This window comes from Notamacropus eugenii, chromosome 2, assembly GCF_028372415.1.
Source record: "Notamacropus eugenii isolate mMacEug1 chromosome 2, mMacEug1.pri_v2, whole genome shotgun sequence".
Taxonomy (NCBI): Eukaryota; Metazoa; Chordata; class Mammalia; order Diprotodontia; family Macropodidae; genus Notamacropus; species Notamacropus eugenii.
In genome coordinates this window covers 42,097,059-42,118,560 of record NC_092873.1, presented here as the reverse complement: position 1 = coordinate 42,118,560, position 21,502 = coordinate 42,097,059, and the positions used below count along the sequence as shown (strand labels likewise).

General features: G+C 45.5%; 1 protein-coding gene across 1 annotated transcript in view; it reads right to left on the bottom strand.

Annotated features, from left to right (window-relative positions):
- Positions 1 to 21,502, bottom strand: part of ADORA2B (adenosine A2b receptor) — a 44,740-nt gene that overhangs the window by 2,139 nt on the left and 21,099 nt on the right. The gene's annotated exons all lie outside the window — the stretch shown is intronic.

The following is a 21,502-nucleotide window of genomic DNA, read 5'->3' as shown; positions in this document are numbered from 1 at the left end:
TATGTGACTGCTCTTACAGAGCTACCTGAAGAAGAAGGATCTCACCCACAGTCACACAGCCAGCATCAGTCAGAAGTGGGACTTCAACTTGGGTCTTCCTAACTCAGAGGCCTGAGTTCTGTCCACTCTACCCAGCCCTGCTAGACGAAGATGGAAGATGATTTTCCTTTTAAATCTAATACCCGATCAGAAATTATTCATGCCTTGGGCTTTTTTGATACTTAGCAGATGAGTGCCTGCCTCCTGGGCCAACAAAACTGGAAATGAAAGGAATGTTGTAATTACCTATGAATTGGTGGTATCCCTGTGCATGCTATCACACACACACACACACACACACACACACACACACACACACACACACACACTGCAAATTAGATTGTAAAAGAACACAACTGGAGCTCACCAGCTGTTTTCTCATTCTCTCACATGCTTGAACCTACTGGGGTGGCATGAGACAAAAGCTCTTCCCTTTCAAACCTCTCCATTCTCAGAACGAGAAAATTAATTCTAGTTGAGGCATCATTAAATCCTTTTCTTTAATTTTTATCTAGTCTCAGCTGGGTGGCACCAGAGTGCACTCAGGAAGACTCATCTTCCTGAGTTCAAATCTGGCCTCAGACATTTCCTAGCTGGGTGACCCTGAGCAAGTCATTTCACCCTATTTGCTTCAGTTTCATCATCTGTCAGATGAACTGGAGAAGGAAATGGCAAACCCTTCCAGTGTCTTTGCCAAGAAAACCCCAGAGGAGGTCATGAAGAATCAGACATGACTGAAAACAACTTAACAATGACATGTGTCTTTAAATAATTGTGCATATACACACTGCTGAAAGTTGAATGGGTACACACACACACCTTTTGTAGCAGGACATACCTGCCATTAACACTGACTCGTGCCAGGTGAGGCCTTCTGGTCACTGAGCTAGCCGCCTACTCCCCATATTCTGGAGAATTCTAAGGACTGGAGTTGAGGGAAGACTGTGTTCCAAGCATGGAGAAGACAATGAAGGCAAATGCTTGGACATAAGCTAGGGAAGCTGAGTTCAAAAGCAGAAAACAAGCCAATTTGGCTCAGAAGGGAAATAATGTGAAATGAGACTGGAAAGGCAAGCTGGAGCCAAGTTTGGAGGGAGGGAAGGAGGAAAAGAGAAAGAAGGAAAAAAAGAAAGGAGGGAAAGAGGAAAAGGAAGTAAGGAGAGGGGGAAGGGGAGGAAAAGGGCTGGTTAAGAACTGAGTATGGCAAATACAAACAACAAAAAAGTCCTTGCCCTCAAGGAGCTTATAATTCTAATAGAGGAAGATAGCTCAGGAAAGGGACATGAAGATACCAACATGGTTTTGAAGTCCAGAAGACAGGCTCAGGGCAAAGAAGGGAATGAAGGCTAGGGCTCCTCCCCAAAATGGATGACCCAGGAGGTGTTCACCAGTGAGAGAAATGAGCAAGTGGGAGCCCTGGAAGGTTCTTGAGCAGGTGAGTGGCTTAGTCAGAAAAGTGTTTTAGGAGGGTTATTTTGGCAGCTGTGTTGGAAGCTGATTAGAGAGGGTATTCCCCAATCCATATGAGTCAAATATATGGCAGTAGATCAGAATGACGAATGACACCTAATAGCTGTTTGACCTTGGCAAGTGACAAACCATCAACTTCTGTTTCCTCATCTGTAAAATGGGGATAATAATAGCACCTCCCTCAGGGGGTTGTTACATCAAATGAGATAAGCAAAGTGTTTTACAAACCCTGAAGTGCTATAGAAATGTTAGCTATTACACAAATTTCCAAAACAGGAATGCAAAACAACATCAATCATATCTAAAAAGCTAGAAATCATTTTTAAAATTAGAAACAAAACCAATCCTTTAGCTGGGTTATAGATAAGCAAATTGAAGCATATAAAATAATGGAATGTGATTACGCCATAAGAAATAAATGAATATAAAGAATTAAAGGAAATCTGGGAAGACTTGTACGGACTGATGCAAAATCAAGTGGGCAGAGCCAGGAGAACGGTGTGGACAATAACAGTCTCACGAATGAATACAACACAGATAATATCTGAACTCACATCTGATACAATGACCCAACCTATGTCACAGATCAGTCAACCAACAAGCATTGTCCTGGGGGGTATGAAGAAAGCCCTCCCCCCCAAAATAGTCTCAGTGCTGTAAGAGTGTACATTCCAATTATAATAGCAATTAGTGTGACTAATGAATCCCCTGAAGCGGGTGCGTGTGTTCGATTTGAAGCTATAATGATGTAAAATATAGTCATGGGTTCCAGCCCAATGGAAAGGAAGCATGAATGGCACGAATGCAAATGATGCAAATGAACAATTCAGAGGGTATCTCCAGATCCAGCTTAATGTATAGCATTTCCCAAATGTAACTCATTTGATCCTCACAATAATCCCATAAGGCAGATGCTATTATTATTCCCACTTTACAGATCAGGAAGCTGAGGCAAATCGGGTAAAGTGACTTGATCGAAGTGACTGAGGCAGGATTTGAATTCATTTTCCAGACTCCAAGCCTGGCACTCTGTCCACTGCACCAACTTTGTGCAACTGTATACAACATATAAACAACTGGGTCAACACAAGGTAAATAAAAGGTAAACAGCAGGTTGTCTCAGAGGGAAGGAAGGAAGGCAGTAGGAGCTGGTACGTTAGAGGAGGTGGGCTTGGGGCTGAGTCTTGAAGGAAGCTAGGGACTCTTAAGAGCTGGATCAGAGGAAGGCGTTAGAAGACGTGAAAGGTAGGAAGGAAGGAAGAAGGTTGTGGAGAACATGAAATACCCAATAGAAAACTGAAGATTTAATAGTGCAATCATTTGGGAGCCTATGGAACTCAGTGAGGAGGGGGTGATATGATCAGACCTATCCCTTGGTAGCCAAGTGGAGGATGATGTGATGAAATATATTTCATGTCTCTGGATAAAGAGATGGGGCGTGGAATGCTGCATACATGGTTGTCACTCATTTGACTTAACTGATAGTGTTTGCTGTAATGGGAGGTCGTTTGGGATTAGAAGCTGTATTGGAAAGTGATTGTACCATTATATTAAAACATCAATAGAGATTTTTAAATTCCATTGGCTAGGTCACTGCCTAGAGGGGATTGGCTGCCTGTCTTTTGGATATTCTGAAGCAGCTTGATTTGCTTCCATGTCTGCGTCCCATCCCTCTGACAGTGTCTGTTGCATGTCTTATTTGGCAGGGTCAGCTTTGCTCCCAGCAGTAAGGCTGCTTACTCACCAAGCCTCCCTTTACTAGGCTTAGTCCCTTACTTAACTTACATACCCAGGGACGACATAACCTACCTTCTCCCTCCCCTCTCTCCACTGGGCTCCTCCTTCTGGAATGCCAAATCAACCATTCCAAGGAAAAACTCCCTCTCTGGATGATTAGGGCAGCGGGTTTCAGGGAAGAAGTGAAATTCCTACAAGATGACTGGTCAGGAGCAGCCTGCTTAGGACTCCTCTCTATAACTGTTGGGGATTTACAAAGCTTTGTAACCCTGAGACCCTGGGAAGGAGACAGCTCCATTTCATGGAAGAGGAAACTAAAGCTTGAGGTAGCCTAACAAAAAGTCTGTATTTCCTCATCTGTGAAATGGAAGTAAGGATTTGACTAAATATCCTCTGGGGTCCCTCCCAGCTCCGGATCTCTGATCCAACCTATAAAACATTTGGCCTCCATGGGCCTCAATTTCCTCCTCTGTGAAGTGGAAGAGTTGGACTAAATGGCTTCTGGGGTCCTTTCCAGCCCTAGAGCTACAATCCCAAGAGCCTCTGAATTGATGAGACTCAGTGAAACACACAGACACACACACACACAGACACACACACACACACAGACACACACACACACACACACATCCCAGTATCTCCACCCAATGGTTATCATGTTGGGACACTGACCCCCTGAGTTCCCACAAGCTCTCCCCTTGATTGCAGTACTGAAAAGTTAGATGCAGGGAGTGATCACTTCCTGGCCTCCTTGCCTATGTACTGAGCCACCTTTCTTCACTCAAAGGGGCTCATTAACTGGGGGAATCAGCACAGAAATAATCAAGGATAGAGAAGGAACAAAGGGGAAAAAACAGGATGACCCTTTCCAGTTACATAATACAAAAGAACAAAGAGGTCTCCGCAATAAGCAATGGCCCATTCCCAGGGCCCCCTGCTCTTCTCTGCTCTTTTTTGAGTATCTCAAATAAAGTAATCAAGTCACTGTCTTTCTCCAAGAGAAATAAGAATTCTCAGGATGGGCTTGGAATCCCACCTGGAAGAGATCTACGCCCCACTCCCACCCCACCCCACCTCCCAGGGCTATGACTTCTGGTCCACGGGGCACCTGTGGCTTGGGAGGGTGACCCCTGCAGTAGGGGACAGAGCTCAAGTCCTCCACCTCCTGACAGAATGAGACAGACTTTTTTGGACATAGCCAATGTAGAAATTTGTTTTCCTTTGACTATGCTTGTTACTTATTAGGATTTTTTTTCAATGGCAGTGGGTGGGAGAGAAAATAAAAGCTTGTTTATTTTTAAAATTAAAATAAAAAATGACAAAAGTCTGAAGGAGCACTTCATGCCCTTCATGCTTTTCTTACTACATGTTCGTCATCCTTTTAAAGAGATTAAAGACCTTGACTCCCCAGTAGCTCCCAAGAGATGGAGAAGCAGAAACTTAAAAAGGCACAGTTTGAGTCAGGAAGGATCTGGCTTGGCCGTTCCTCTGAGTCTGATTTTCTGTAAAATTAGGATAATCATCCCCAGCCAGGCAGTGGGCCTATTTCACTGACCACTGAAAATCAGAACAGAAAATGCCTGCAGTTAATTGACTTAGGAGACAGTCAAATGAATCCACCGACAAGCAGGGATGAAGCACCTAAGGGCCAAAGACAAAAATGGAAACATGCCTTGCTCTCAAGATGCTTCCATTCCATTGTGAAATTGAGTAGAATAGGATGGAAAAAGATTTATTAAGCAATCTGCCAAACACCACGTGGTGGGAGACACAAATAGGGGCAAAAACAGTGCCTGTCCTCTAAGAGCTCCTATTTTAATTGAGGGGAGGGACAGTTTGACATTAATCAACCAATCAGTCAATAAGCATGTATTAATCACCTATGTGTCAGGCTGAGGATACAAAGAAAAAGACAGTCCCTGTCCTTGAGAAGTTTACATTTTGTCAGAGGAAATAACATGTAGAGAATATATACAAAGTATATACAATGTAACTTCATCATGGAGACATAGTACGCCCATTTTACAGGTAAAGAAACAGTTAAGTCATTTGTCCAGGGCCACCCAACTGGTAGAGTAGGGCAGATGCTTCTGATTACTGGCCCCATCTCTGTTAGGTCTTTCTTAAGGGACCTGGCCATGCTGGACTGACATCTGTGGTTTATCTCGGGTCAATGACCACCAAAGCTCTGGAAAGCTATACCCTTTGCCTAACTGAAGGAATCTTCACATTCCTGTCACTGTGCCAAGCCATCAGTTTGGTTTTTGCCCAGCAAAGAGGACAGACATGCTGCCCAAAGGCCAAGAAACCTAGCCCCCATCCCAAAGTACGGACCTATGGAATTAATGAAAACAGATGCAGATGAGACTGGGAAGAGATTCCTGGGAGTGCACTGAGAGCTATCAGCCTTTGGGGTTAAACTCCATCTACCACAAGTGCCTTCACCCCTCTCCACTCTCTTTACAATTCACTTTCCAACCTCATCATTTCACTGAAACTGCTCTCTCCAGAGTTATTAATGATCTCTTAGTTGCCACATCCAGTGGTCTTTTTTCTCTCTCCTCATTCCCCTTGACTTCTCAGTAGCCTTTGACAGTATTGGTCACTCTCTCTTCCTCGATCCTGTTTTCTCTCTAGGTTTTCAGGACACCTCTGTCTTTCCCAGTTCTCCTCTTTCCTCTCTGTTCCTTCTCATTCTCCTTTGTAGGATCCTCCTCCAGAACACACCTTCTAACCACAGGTATCCCCCAGGGCTCTATGCTAAACCCTCTTCTCTCTCTATACTACTTTGTTTGATGATCTCATCAGCTCCCATAGATTTAGTGCCCTTCCCTATGCTAATGATTCTCCCATCTACATTTCTGGCCCCCAAACTCTCTACACACTTCCAATCTCCCCTCTCTAACTGCCTTTCAGGTACCTCAAACCAGATGCCCAGTAAGCATCTTAAACTCAATAGGGCCCAAGGAGAACACATTATTTTCCTCTCTTTCTCTTCCGTTTCTTATTACTGTAGAGGGCAACCCTCCTTCCTGTTTCTCAGACTTCAGTGGAGAAGTCATCCTGGATTCCTCACCATCTCTCAGTTCCTATATCCAACTATTGCTAAGACCAGGTTGATTTCACCTTTGCAGCATCTTTCAAATATGTCTTCTCTCTGACACCGCCACTCCTCTGGTGCAAATTCTCATGGCCTCACTCCTGGACTAGTGCAATAGCCTGCCCCTGAGTCAGCCTGCCTCAGGTCTCTCCCCACTCTAGTTCATCCTCCATTCAGTCACTAAAGTGCTTTTCCTAAAGTGTCACTCTTTTACTACATAAGGGAATATGAAATACAAAGTGCTCTGGCATTCAAGGCCCCACATAGCCTGGGCCCCCCTATTTTTCCTTTTTATACCTTAATCTCTCCCTCTCCCCCACTCTTTGATACAGTGACACTGGCTTCCTAGTTGTTTCATGAGCTAGACACTCCATCTATGGACTCTGGGCATTTTCTCTGTCTGCCCCCTATAACTGGAATGCTTTCTCTCCTCCACTCTGACTACTGAGCTCTCTGGCTTCCTTTGTGTCCCAACTAAGACTTCACCTCCTACAGGAAAGCTTCTCTCGATCCCTCCAATTCTAGTGCCTTTCCTCTGTTAATTATTTTTTCTTGGCCTCAATAAAAGGGCCATGCCCTGACTACTTCTTAAACAGGCCTTAAACAGGGTGTTACCTCACTGTAAGTATAAACAGGGTGTTACCTCATTGTAAGTATCTGCAAAGACCTTGGCCTAAAGGGGCCAAAGTCTCCCAGTGCATCCTGGGTCATCTCCAGTCATGCTGATGAGTATCTGGTCACTGGATTCAGATGGCTCTGGAGGAGAAGTGAGGCTGGTGACCTGCATAGCCCTCCCTCACAACAAAGTCAAGTGCAAGTCATGTCATCATTTCTCTGATGGCATGGTCTTCTTCGGCAACAAAGGATGAACACAAACAATTTATCCCATATAGAGCTTGCTCTGTATAGAGTTATTTGCCTGTTATCTCCTCCATGAGATTGTAAACTCCTTGAGGGCAGGGACTTGTCTTTTACCTCTTTTTGTATCCCTACTGTTTAGCATATGATAGGTGCTTAATAAATGTTAACTGATTGAATCCTAGTAACTGAAAGTCAGAACTGGAAGGCTGCTCAGAGAATGTCTAGTCCAATCTCCGTTTTTTTAATAGAAGAAACAAACCCAGAGAGAAGGAATGAATGATTTCCCTGCCTCATTTAAGGCAGGATTTGAACTGGGGAGACAAGACATACGCCTGTAAAATGTTAAGGAGCAATAAAAGGCTGTTAATCCCAAGTGCCAAATTTAGGGAAGATGTGAGTTCCCCCAGAGTTCCTAGGAGGGCTCCTTCTCCCTCCCCTCCCTTCTCCCCTCCCACTCTTTTCCTCCTTCCCTTCTCCTCCCCTCTTTTCTCCCCTCCCCTCTCTTGTTCCCTTCCCTCCCCTCCCTGCTCCTGTCCTCAGCTCTTTATCTACTTTACCACAATCCCACTGAAATGTTAAATTAAATGTTCTACCCTTAAGAGTCGTTAGCCAGGCTTCCCAGCCTCCTCTCACTGTCACCAGCTTTGTTGTTGTTCAGTCATTTCAGTCATGTCTCACTCTCCATGACCCCATTTAGGGTTTTCTTGGTAAAGCTGCTGGAGCAGGTTGCCATTTCTTTCTCCAACTCATTTGACAAATGAGGAAACTGAGGCAAATGGGGTGAAGTGACTTGCCCAGGGTCACACAGCTACTAATTGTCTGAGGTTGGATTTGGCCTCAGGTCTGACTCCCAGTCCAGTGCTCTGTCCACTCCATCACCTAATTACAGGACCTTTTATGACCATGAGAAATAGTTCCATAGTCCTGAATTCTGATTTTCTTCTGCTATAAACTGATGCTGGAGGGCAACAAAATCCAAAAAAGAGCACTGACTCTGCTTTCAGAGAACCTGAGTTCAAATCCTATCAGTGATACTACCTGGTGACCCCAAACAAGTCACTTTATTTCCCTGGGTTCCCATTTCTTCACCTGTAAAATCACAAATGGGGCCAGATGCGATGCTTCTGGGTCCCTTCTAGCTTTAAGATCCTGACAGCCAGGTAGAAAAAGGACGTTAGAGTCCCACTCCTCCCTCCACCCCCCACCCCACCCCCCACCTCTGTCATGGAGAGGGAGGCAAGGAGTGAGAAGCTAGGGACCTGGTACTGTTACCAAGAATTGGTTTCAAGGCATCCGCATCACACGCCGCTTACTTCTAAAAGACCTGCACCTTGAAATTCCCAGGAGCAGAGAGTATATTCCAACTAGGTCCTCTGATCCAGCACTTGTCCATTCAGCAAAGGCTCATGGTGGGCAGATATAATTCTGCACACAGTACATCAGACTGGGGCATCTCTGGAGCAAGAGAAGTTTTCAGGGATGAGTTCCTAGAACTCCACTCTACAATGCACCAGGCATCACTGACATTTTTCTAGGGAGTCACTGTCTATTTCTAATAGCAGAAAAAAAGTCTTTCCTGATCACTCAAAAGGTCAAGAATGAAACACTATTCAAAATGGAATTGTGAATCCCACTGACTCAGACTAAGAAAGATTTATAGATTTATGGGACCAGGAAAAAATTATGTCCAATTGTGGATAGGTGGGCCTTGGTTTTACAGGGGTGGGGAACCTGCGGCCTCGAGGTCACATGTGCTCCCTCTAGGTCCTTGAGTACAGCCCTTTGAATGAATCCAAACTTCACAGAGCAAGATCTAGGTCCTCAAGTGCAGTCCTTTGAATCTAAACTCACAGAACAAAATCTAAGTCCTCAAGTGCAGTCCTTTGAACTCAAACTTCACAGAACAAGATCTAAGTCCTCAAGTGCATCCCTTTGGCTGAATCCAGACTTCACAGAACAAGATACTTTGGATTCAGCCAAAGGGCCATACTTGAGGACCTAGAGGGCCACACATGTGGCCTCAAGGCCATAGGTTTCCCACCCCTGGTAGGAGGTAGTGTGGTACAAGGGACACAGTAGTGGCTCTGAGATCAGAGGGTCTGGGTTCAAATCCCACCTTTGAAGAGATGACCTATGTGACCTTGGACAAAACCCAACTTCTTTGGGCATCAGTTTCTTCTTCAGTAAAATGAGGGGGTTAAAAGAGATGGCCTCCAAAGCCCTTCTAGAGTTAGAAATATGATCCCATTGAACAATCAATCGAACTTTTATTATATCATACAACTTTTATTTTATTATAAGCACTTACTATATGCTGGGCACTGTGCTAAATGAAGGAGATACAAAAAGAGGAAAAAGATAGTCCCTGTTCTTAAGGAGTCTACAGTCTCCTGGAGGAGACAACATGCAAACAAATCTGTGCAGGGCAAGCTGTTCACAGGGTGAATAGGAAGTAATTAATAGAGGGAAGGCACTAGACATAAGCAGGGTTGGGAAAGGCTTCAGGGAAATCAACAGGCAGAGTAGAGGAAGAAGCACTTCGCAAGCGTGGGGGACAGACAACTGAGAAACCACTTGGAGCCCGCAATAGGAGAGTGTTGTTCATGGAACAGCCAGGAGGCTGGTGTCACTGGATCTTAAGGTAGACAGCAGGAGGGCAGAGGTCAAAGCCATTCCACCAGAGTCACCCACCAATTCAAGGATGCACAGGATTAGCGCTGGCTCCACCTTAAAGATTATTTAACCCTCTTATTTTACAAAGGAGGAAGTCTATTTGTCCACAGCCACTCAGAAAGCAAATGACCTGGCCAGGACTTGAACTCTGATCCTCTGACTCTGTATCCTAGTGCCCCTCTACTATACCACAGGTCTATGACCAGGCATTGAAAAGATCCCTTGAGATGGTGCAGCCCAGACACAGAATAACCAGAACTCAGGAAGCCAGGAGACATCAAAATCCAGTCCAATTTAATCAATTCAACAAACAAGGAGCTGAATCAGCTTTAGGGGCGGAAAGAGACCCCAGTGGTATTGTAGTCCAATTTCTCCCCTTTTACAGATGAGAAAACTGACACCCAGAGATGTTAAGTGATTTATTTAGAAAGGTAGGATTTGAATCCAGGTCCACCAACACCTGATCTAGTTCTCTTTCCACTGTACCACCCTCAGATTAAACAGAAAGCTTGACTCCAGGACCCCCTGGTTTTCAGGCTTTTAAATGCTGCATAGTGGAGACCACTCAAGGTAGAGACGTGTGTGTGTGTGTGTGTATGTGTGTGTGTATGACAGGAAAGATAAAAACAAGCTCATCCCTGACTGTTAGGAACTTGCAGGACATTGAGTGGTCAGAGGTGGGGGTGGAGGGATGAGGAAATAAACACAAATAACTAAAATACCAGTTCTAGGCTCGTAGAGTTATGAATTGTGTGAAGAACAGTCAGATGCTGGAAGGCAGGAAAGGAAGATGGAAGACAATTGTGGAGGACTTTGAATGCTGAGCGAAGGAATTTGTATTGACCTTTAAGGAAACAAAAAGCCATCACAGTACTGGAGAGTTGGCGGAGACTTGACCAAGGTCACACAGCTAATAGATACCTGAGGCAAGATTTGAACTCAGGTCTTCCTAACTCCAAGTCTGGCACTCTATCTTCGGTGGGACAGTGGATGAAGAGTCTTAAAAGGATTAATTCTTGAGGATTGGAGTCCAGCACTCTATCGAGGCAGGAAGGGTAAAATGTTGAACTTGGAGTTCATCTGTGTGACTCTGAGCAGGTCACTTTCCTCAGCCTTGGTTTCCTTCTCTATAGAATGAGCATAGGAATAGTATCTATCTTCCAGAGTTGTTGTGAGGATAAACTGAGATAACTGTAAAGCCTGACACATGGTAAGCATTATATAAATGTTAGCTAGTGTTTTTATTATTATAACTCATAGAATATTGAGCCTAAGTGCATCACTGACCACAACTACATTCAGTGTTTCCTATAGATGGTTTCTAAATAATGATTTCTATTTTTACAGCCTCAATGTAAAGAGACCTCAATGGTTAGGGGACCACAGGTCTTCTCTGTAGTGGAGTATGAAGAGCTTAGCCAGCCCCCAGCATGCCTCTCTCAGACCACTATTGGCACAGATGACCACTGGCTATGCTCAGTTTATCCCCACTCAGCCATGCCCCCTCTATCACAGGACCCATCCAAGGATCCTTATTTTCTTTGCATTTCTAACACAGCACAAGCCAAACAACAGCTCACTCTGTTTACACCCTCGTTTCTACACCCTGGTCATCAATTCAAAGGCAGTGGGAGCAAGCCAGACTCAGTGGGGTCCCTCTAAGAGAGCACATGCTGTATCTGTTTGTGGGCAGGTTTTTATTTTTAGTTCTCTCCTTTTATTATCCTTCATTCAATCCCGATCATCCAAGAGAGGCACAGCAGGAAGAGGCGATGAGGAAACTCAGAAGAGGCCAGGCGCCTGCTTGGCAGGTCGCTGGCCTTGGAAGTGGATGGGCCCAAGGACAGTATCGCCTTACTCAGTGATCCCTCACCCATGCAATGCCCTGTCTGAAAGCACTCCAGGTGCCTGGAGAGGACCCATCAGCTGCTTTCTCAAAAAACAGGGCAGGCCCAGGGAGGGCAGAAACATCCCAGTGGACATTGGACTCAAAAGGCAAACAACCTACAGGCCTGGGATGCAGGAACCAACCGGAGGACAGCCCCCTGCTGATACTGTAAGAAGGGCTAAGTGTGCCTTTGGAAAAGCCAAGCAGCCCGCCTTGGGAGATAGTGCTCTGGGTCCCTGACGTTCTTTAAGCAAAGGCTGGACAACCACCACCAGGGATGTAATGAGTCAGTTCTTTTTCTCTGTGTCTCTATCTCTGTGTGTCTGTCTCTCTCTCCCTTCCACCCCCCTTCCCCGGGCCCACTGGCAACTGAATCTGTCTTTTAAAAAAAAGTTGATTTAAGGGTGTGCTCCACGATTGTTGCTCCAGCCAATGGTATGGGGGGGTAGATGAAAAAACACTTGTTATAGAATCTGGTGTGGCCCTTCTCACACTCCCAGAATGCCAGAGCTAACAAGGGCCTTAGAGAGAACACCCTGCTCTCCCCACCTCATTCCATAAGGGAGATGACTGATGCCCAGAGAAAGGCTGTGACTTGCCCAGGGTGACCCGCTGCAGGGATGCCCACGCCAGCCTGACACTCAGCTCTCCACACACTTGTCCCAGGAACAGCCTCTCCAAGCAGGCTGGCTTAGAATCACTTCCATTTATTCTCATACCCTTAAGTGAAGAAAAACAGTCGACAGTTTTCCATTCAAAGGCAGAGAACCAAGTACGAGCCTCCTTCAAAGTCTTTGCCCTAGGTTTAACCCGAAAAGACTCCTTCCTTCAGGTCACAGCATTTTCCAGTTTTCAGGGCCTGCTCTGGACCAAGGAATTCCCATCCTTCCTCTGGTGGAAGCCAGATCTCTTGATTCTCAGGCTCGGGATGGCTCTAGTCTAAGCAATCCTGGAGCAGGGACCCTCTTGTTCCCCAGAACCATCATCTGACTTCTGCCTGACACCTCCGAGGAGAATCTGTGTAGTGATTCAGTCATTTTTAGGTGTGTCTGACTCTTCATGACCCCATTTGGAGGTTTCCTTGGCAAAGATACTGGAGTAGTTTGCCACTGAGGAAACTGAAGCAAACAGGTAAGTGACTTGCTCAGGGTAAGTGTCTGAGACCAAATTTGAATTCAGGTCCTCCCAACTTTAGTTCCAGCACTCTATGCATTATGGAGCCACCTAGCTTCTCAAAGGAGAATCTGCCTCCTTCTGGATGGCTTCAGTTGTTGGGAAGGTTTTCCCTGACATCCCTCTTGTGTAACTTCCACCCATTGTTCCTGGTTCTACCTTCTCAAGACTTTTCCCTCTTCCACAAGAACCACCCCCTTCAAGTGCTTGCATACATCTCTTCTCCAAAAGCGTCACCCCAATTCTTTCAACAGAAAGGATGAAGCCAAGGCCCCTCATCGACCTCACTGCCTGTCAGTGGACACTTCAATGTCCTTCTTACATGACAGTTCCCAGGGCTGAACCCAATCCCCTAGCCATAGTCTGACTGGGGCAGAGGCTGACAGGACTCTTCATCTACCTGTCCCCACTTGTGACATCACCCTGCTGACTCATACCGAGTTTGCAATGCACTAAAACTCTCAGATCTTGGTGTAAGACTCTCCATTTATCCCTATTGAATTCCATCTTCTCAGATTCAATCCAGTGCTAGTCAAGGTTCTTTCAGATCCTGCCTTGGGCACCCAACCTCGAGGCTATCCCTCCCAGTTGGGTGACCTATGAACATAAGGGACACTCTACCTATGCCTTTATGCAAGCCACTGATAGAAAATGCCAAGCACATTAATTAATGGTAAAACTATCCAATTCAGACTTAAGTGGTTGAGATAACCGTACCTTGTGCCAGGTACAATATTCCTGTTTCTGTTCTTGGAGGGTGGGGATGGGGAGGTCTTTCCTACCAGCCCACCAGAGTGGTTTGGGATGTGCCTGTGAGTGCATCAGAAATAGCCCCAGCAATGTGGGCCCTCAGAGTTGCCACCCTACTTTGTGCTGAGGTCTCCGAGCCAGAGACCAGCCCTGTTACCCAAAGTGCTGCCAGCTGCTAGGCAGGCTGTTCTGTCCCTTTTCCACCAAAAAGAAAACATTCTGGCTCAGTGGTGTCCCTGGTGTGGGGAAACTACATCTCCACAATTGCAGTGGACCAACTCTTTTCTAACTTAGAGCCTTAGACAATTACCCAGAGTCCTGTTTAAGTGACCAGAAGCAGAATTGGAACCCAGGTCTTCCTGACTACAAAGACTGTGAAGCACCTACTTCACCACCCTGCCTTTATTTCCCTCAGGAAAAGAAATGCTTCAGAGATTGCCTCTCAAGGCTTTCTAAGACCTGCCTGAGAAATACAAGAACTCAGCTCCAGACTGCACACTCTCTATTTCACAACAAGAGGCAGCTTGAGTCTGGAGACAACTAGGTTCAAATCCCACCTCTGAGACTCATTAACTAGGTGGTCTTGGGCAAATTGCTTCAGTTCCCTGGGCCTTGGTCTCCTCCTCTGTAAAATAAGGGGATTGGACTGGATGACTTCTGAGGTCTCTTCCAACTCTGGGGTTAAGATCTTATGTAGAAAGAGAACTGGATTTGGGATCAGAAGCCCTGGGCTCTAATTCTACCTTTATCACTTACAAGTGTGTGACTTTGGGCAAGTCTTATTTTCATCTTCTGAAAAATGGGAGGGTTGGACTCAGTGTCCAGCTCTGTGCCTGTCCAGGCCCAATAGAAACCTATGATTCTGTGACTGTGCTGACAAAGCCTATATACACAGGGGTTGGGGAGCAGTGCTCTCTAAGGCATAAAAATGTCCTTCTACAAGGTGAATGAGGACACGGAGACAAAGAAGGCATGTGATGAACTGGGCACAAAACATCAGACTTCAAAGACAAGCCAACATCACTTTCACTTGATTTAAAATATTCATCAGAAGCTCAGCCATCGACATCCAACTGGCTAGTGGCTGAGCCTGGCCACAGCCCACGCTGTGACAGCGCCAAGGACACCCGCTCCCCTCATCCCCTTCCTGTGGGTCATTCCTAGGCCTGGGCTGTCAACACAGATCCATCAATAGCCCACACTGCATCATCGGGGCCTCTACCCCCCTTCTCAGCACAAATGAAGACTGGCAGGGAGCACGCTCTGAGCTCACAGTCTGGGGTCACTGCACAGGGGCCGGCTCTGGCTGGATGTGAGGTCCACGCTGCTGTTTGTTGTCCTCCCAGGGGTTAGCCACAGTGACCAAACCTTTCCCCCAGCTCAATAAAACCAGAACTCATCCTCCCAAGGATGCAACAGCACTAAGCCAAAGGCTTCGTCAGCATTACAGAAGCAGGGGGACCCTGGATGCTTCTGTTTATCCCCTCAGACTTCACCCAATGCCTTACACGTAATGAAAGACTAGTGGGGATGGAGTTGGAGATCTGGATTCTAGCCCTTGGGTAGACTTCTCAAGTCACTTGTGTAGACATCATCTCCATGATCTTGGGGTCACAGATTTAGATTGAGAAGGGACCTTTGTGGTCACTCAGTCAAACCCTCTGATTTTGAAAATGAGGAAACCGTGGCTCAGAGACTGACCCAATGTCACTCAACCAGTAAATGACGAAGGTGCTCTCAGGTCCAGTCCTTTTTCTCCTGTATGGCGATCCCACAACCATGCATCCACAGCTAAGAGGAAGGTATGAGGCCTTCTCGTCTGACCCCCACCTTCTTTTCCACTAACTAACTGTGTCACCTTGGAAAAGTCATTTTGCCTTCTCTAGAGTCATTTCCTCTTCTGTATAATGAGGGGTTGGGATAGACAATATTCAAAGGCTTGTTGGGCTTTGGACACCTAATACCTCTTAGAATTTGGGGAAAAGCAAGTGTTAGGGTTTCTTCCTTTACTGAAGAAATAATTGAAATAACACCAGTATGAATATAAGAACACTACTGTCCCAAAAGACAGGGGGAAAGGGAAGGTTTCAGAGAAAGGTTTATATGACTCCAAAGTCACTTCACTTCACTTTCCTGGCTGTCAGTTTTCTCATCTGTAGAGGGTGGGTGGTTGGGTTTTTATTTTTGCCTTGATTTGCACAGTGCTTAGAACATAGTAGGCGCTTAATAAATACTTGTTGACCTGACCCTGAAATCCTTTCTTGCTTTAAATCTATTTTCCCCCTCACAAAGTTTTAATTACTTTTATATAAATTACTGGTCTCTCCTCTTTCCACCTTCCAGTTTCAGATGTCCCAGAATCTTCAGAGACCCTTGGTGACCCCTGACACTTGCCTCAAATCCAAGGAACTCTGATCCTCTCCCACCATCTTCCTTGGTGGTCCTTGGTTCTCTCTTCCCCACATCCCCATCACACTATCCTCTGACGATCCTTCCCCTGGGATTCACCATCTTCTTCCCTATTCCCATATAGCCCCACCCTGTTTGAGACTTTTACCAGCTTCCACTGGATTGCAATAACAACCACTTTCCCCTACCTCCCTGCCTCCAGCCTCTCCCTGCAGAGACTACCCAAACAGCCTTCATCCAGAAACCTAGAGTGGCTATTAACTGTCTCAGGCCAAATCCCGATTCCTAACGATGGTAAAAGCCCACAGATGTTGTACTGTGCTCCACCTCCCAGAGGAAAGAAATCAATGATGAGAAAACAAGTGACTGGGTTTGAAAACAACCTCCAGGGTCCATTCAAGGGTGCTCCAAATGCTTCCCCTGGAAGAGATCACTGACATTCTGACCTTCCTTCCAAGGTTTTCACTGGGCCAGAGTTAGACAGTGGTCACAGGTGTTTTAGAAACACTATCAGTGAAAATGGGAGTTCTGCTTCACATTGACCCCAAATGCTGGTCCTTCTGGTTGACAGAGGTTGTTGCTGGATGACGACTTGGAAGCCCAGGACCATTTGGGCACACTCATCTGACCAGCCCCATTTCCTGTTACTCTCCAATCCTAAATCTCAATGCCAACCAGGCAAACATATGTAGACAGATAGGATAAAGACAGAAGAAAGGAGGGAGAGTGGGAAAAGAGAAAGAGAGGGAGAGGATAGAAGAAGTAAGAGCATTTATTAAGCTCTTACTTTGTGCCAGGCAGGGCAGTGATTGAGTACAAGATCTGGAGTCGAGAAGACTCCTCTTCCTGAGTTCAAATCCCACTTCAGACACTTACGAGCTGTGTGACCCTAGGAAAGTTACTTAACCCTGTTTACCTCAGTTTCTTCATTTGCAAAATCAACCGGAGAAGGAAATGGCAAATCACTCCGCTGTCTTTGCCAAGAAAACCCCACACAGGGTCACAAAAAGTCATACGTGACTGAAATAACTAAACAAAAGTGTCAGGCTTGATGCAAAGCATTCAGAATGCAAAAATCAAGCAAGCAAGATAGTCCCCCCTGCCCGCCTTCAAAGACCTTACATTCAAATAGGGAAGACAACATTTAAAGGGGAAACTTCCTCACCATTTTCCACCTAATGAACATTTATAAGGGTCCTAGGCACAGAAGACAAGAAGATCAAAAAATGGAACGACCCTTACCTCAAGGTCCACCTGTGCGCACACAGACAGAAGCATCCATGCAAAATATATACAAATGTAATCAAGCTGACAAGGAAGCGAATGCTAACAACCACGAGGATCGGATTTCCCCCCCCCCCCCACTCCACTCCTTTCTGCCCCTGCCCCCCATAATGCTTGGTTCTTGTTTGTGTGATCTCTGAGGCTGAATCTTCCTTCAATTAATCCTAAGACCCAGGAACTGGCCCGGCCCAGGGATGGTAAATATTCTACTTGTCTCCAAAAGGCTCTCTTTACAAACCACTAACTGTTAGGCTGTAGCGAGACCCTGGCTGCGCCCAGGCCCTGTTTGTGACCGACTCTGTTAGTAAACACGCGTGCCCAGACAGATGCTTCTCGTCTGGGAGCTCGTCAGACTCTCATCTGTGGAAGGGGAAAGAGTGGTTCTCGCCAGGGAGGCTTGTGGACACCCTGCCCCCACTTTCCCCTGAACCAAGGAGGTTCAGAGGAGAGAAATGGAGTAAGCTCCATGTTCTTATGGCAGAGGCAGGGTGAGCCCTCTTGACCCACAGAGTTGTATTCGTCAGTGCTGGAGGATGCTAGAGTTGCTGGTTTGATGGGCATCTTTGAAGCCAGCTAATCTACCATTGAGTCAATGATGATGATGAAGATGGTGATGGTGATGATGAAGATGGTGATGGTGATGAGGATGATGGTGATGATGATCTTTGAGATGACGATGATGATGATAGGAGTTGACATTTCAATCTATAGCACCTTACACTTTGCAAAACATTTTATATGTATTGTAAATGCAAATGACCCTGTGAGGATATTATTCTTCTCCATTTTCAGATGAAGACACTGAGATTCACAGATATTAAGTGACTTGCCCATGGTCACCCAACTTATAGTCGTCAAAGGCAGGATTTGAACCCTGGTCTTCGGGACACCAAGCCCAACTCTCTAAACACTACACCGCAGTGCCCTCAAGAAGCAAAAAACAAACTATGAAACAAAGCATGGTTCCAGCTAGCCATGGCTAATATAGAATTAAATTCATCAGTGATTAGGTTGTGGTCAGTGTAAGACTATTGGCCCCCTGAGGGCAGGCAGAAATGATTTTAGCCTTGCTTTGTATCTCCAGTGCTTAGCACAGTGCCTGGTATATAACAGGCATTTAACACTTGCTTACTGACGGATAGTGCTAGAGGATGGTAGACTCTCTGGGGTGACCAGCAAGCCCAGGAGTTCTTAGCCAGGATCCACAGGTCCACCAGGGCTCTGAGGATAGATTTCAGTAGGTCCACAAACTTGGATGGGAAAAAATGACATCTTTATTTCAGTATAATTGGGTTCATTTGCAATTTTATGAACTGAATACATTTAAAAACATCATTCTGAGGAGGTGGGTCCAGAGTCCTTCCCAGATTACCTGCCAAAGGGGGTCAAGGTCCCCTCCAAAAGTTAAGAATTCCCAGACAAGTTTAACCTGTACCTGAATAAGCTTCTAAACATGTGATCATCCAGCCTCTACTTAGAGCCCTCCAGAGATGGGGACCTCATTACCCTGGGCCAGAGTAGCCCATTGCATTTTGGGACAGTTTTAATCACAAAGAAGCTTTCCCTCATATCAGGTCATATTCTACCTGCCATGGTGCCTGGCACACAGTCGGTGCTTAATAAATGTTTGGCTGGGAGAGATGGCCAGGGCACTGGGCTGAAGAATCAAAAGTGTAGTCCCGGGCTCTTGGGTTGCTGCCGAGCTTTCTAAATCACTTCCTGCCCAAAGTAAGTGGACACTGGCTCAGGAGTCAGAGATAGGCATTGCCCCCCATTCCACCCCCTCCACAGAAATAGCAGGGAAGACTTAGGTGGAAGGGAAATGCTTTTCTCCTCTCTGCCCCAGCTCTCCAGTGTGAAGGTGGAGGGGAGGCATGGAGTCTCCGTATTGGAAGAGAGCTCACTGATTGTCTGGTCCAAGTGGAGTCTGGGCAGGAATCCCCTCCTCAACATCCCCTCTCTTGATGGAGGCCTCACTAGCTCTTGAGTAACAGACCTAGGATTTCATTGATTAAAGAGAACTCCCAGGTGAAGAAATTCCCTCTGCCAGTGCAGGTCAACACCTTTTCTACAATTTATAAAGTCAGAAAAATCATAGAATTATAGTTGGAAAGGGCCTGAGAGACCATGTAATCAACCCCTCAGATGAAGAACCTGAGACCCAGAGCAGGTAAAAGGCTTATAGGAACATGGATCTAGGTCTAGAAGAGCTCAGAGTCCATCAACAATCCCACCTACCCATTTTATAGTTGAGAAGACTGAGGTTCAGATTGGTTAAGGGCAGCTAGATGGTGAAGTGGATAGATTACTGGGCCTGGAGCCAGGAAGACCCTGAATTCAAATCTAGGCCCAGACACTTAAACTAACTGTGTGACCCTGGGCAAGTCACTTCATTTTTGTTTGCTTCAGTTTCTGCATCTGTAAAGTCGGAATAATAAGAGCACCTACCTCGAAGGGTTGTTATATGATCAAGTGCGATAATAATCGTAGAGCACTTAGCACATTCTGGCACATAGTAAGTGTCATACAAATTATTATAATTATAAATATTACTGTTTCTTATATATTATAATATAGAATTGTTATATGTATTAATATTAATAGTTAATTATTAATTATTTTATAAATTTTATACAATTTTACATTAAATTTTTTTACTATATTTATGTTATATTATTATATATTCTATAATATTATATGACATATATTCTATTTTTATTTTATTATATTATTTTATAATATTAGTTAATATTAATAATGATACAGTTACACAGGTAGTAGGTAGCAGATCAGTGATTTGAACCCAGATCTCCATCTCCAAATCCAGCACTCTTTGCCCCAGACCTGGGCCACAACTCCAAGCCCAGCTCTCCTCCAGAACTGGACATCTCAGATTGTCTCTCTGCTAAACCGGGTCTAGAAGGACGTAGCAGGCAGCTGCCCAAGAGCCCTGGGGAGCCAGTCCAGCCATGTGCCCATGTCTCATGCCAAGTGGCAAAGACTTCAAAGCAACCTCTGTTCAAACAGGGGAGGGGAAGGAGGATGCTGGGCTCTTGCCTGCAGGTGAATGTAAGTTTATGTTTATAATCCCCTAAAACAACTCCTCCCTGTGTCAAAAGTACATGCTCAAGGGCAGAGGTGATGGCTGGGAGCTGCAGCGACATAAAAAACACCAGAAGCATTACGCGGGCCCAAGGCCATTGACTGCAATTCCACCTTTACGACATCTGGACCAGAGACTCGATTCTCAGTTGGGCCAGTTATTTAACCAGCTAATATTTACTGAACAAGACTCTGAACTACAGCTGTTTGTTGGTCAGTTGTTTTTCAGTTGTGTCCGACTCTTCATGACCCCATTCAGGGTTTCCTTGGCAAAGATATTGGAATAGTTTGCCATTTCCTTTTCCAGATAATTTTTATGGATGAGGAAACTGAGGCAAACAGGGTGAAGGGATGTGCTTAGGGTCACACAGCTAGTAAGTGTCTGAGATAGGATTTGATCTCATGAAGATGTCGTCCTGATTCCCAGACCAGTGCTTTATCCACTGAGCCATGTAGCAGCCCCTACAATATGACATACAAAAACTATATTCATGGAATAGGGTGATTTGACAGGAACTTAGGTAGAGGCAGGTCATTCTTCCAGCACCATTGGTCTGAAACCCCGATGCTTATCTGGGCTGAGGTTATCAGGTTCTGGGAGAACTGGCTCATGTTACTCCCAAATCAGTCAACCTGGATTGGTTAAGTATTTCCTCTAGTCTAGGCGCTGGGCCAAGTGGGTTGTGTTACCAAAAAAAGAGAAGAAAAAAAACCAGTGCCTGTCCTCTCCCTTGTAGGGGAGACAACATGTATATCAACATGGGGTAGGTTATGGGGGGGTGGGCTTTGGGCTGGGAATCAGGAAGACCTGAATTCAAATCTAGACTCAGACACTTACAACTGGGTAAGTGACCCTGAGTAAATCACTTTACCTCTGTTTCCTCATCTGTAAAACGGGGTGTGGGTAGGCTTGATATTTTTAATGCTGTATTTTCAGCTCTTTTTACCATTCTTTAAACCATTCTCACTTTCCAAATCCCACTTCCATAGAAAACTCTTTTGTAACAGAGAAAAGC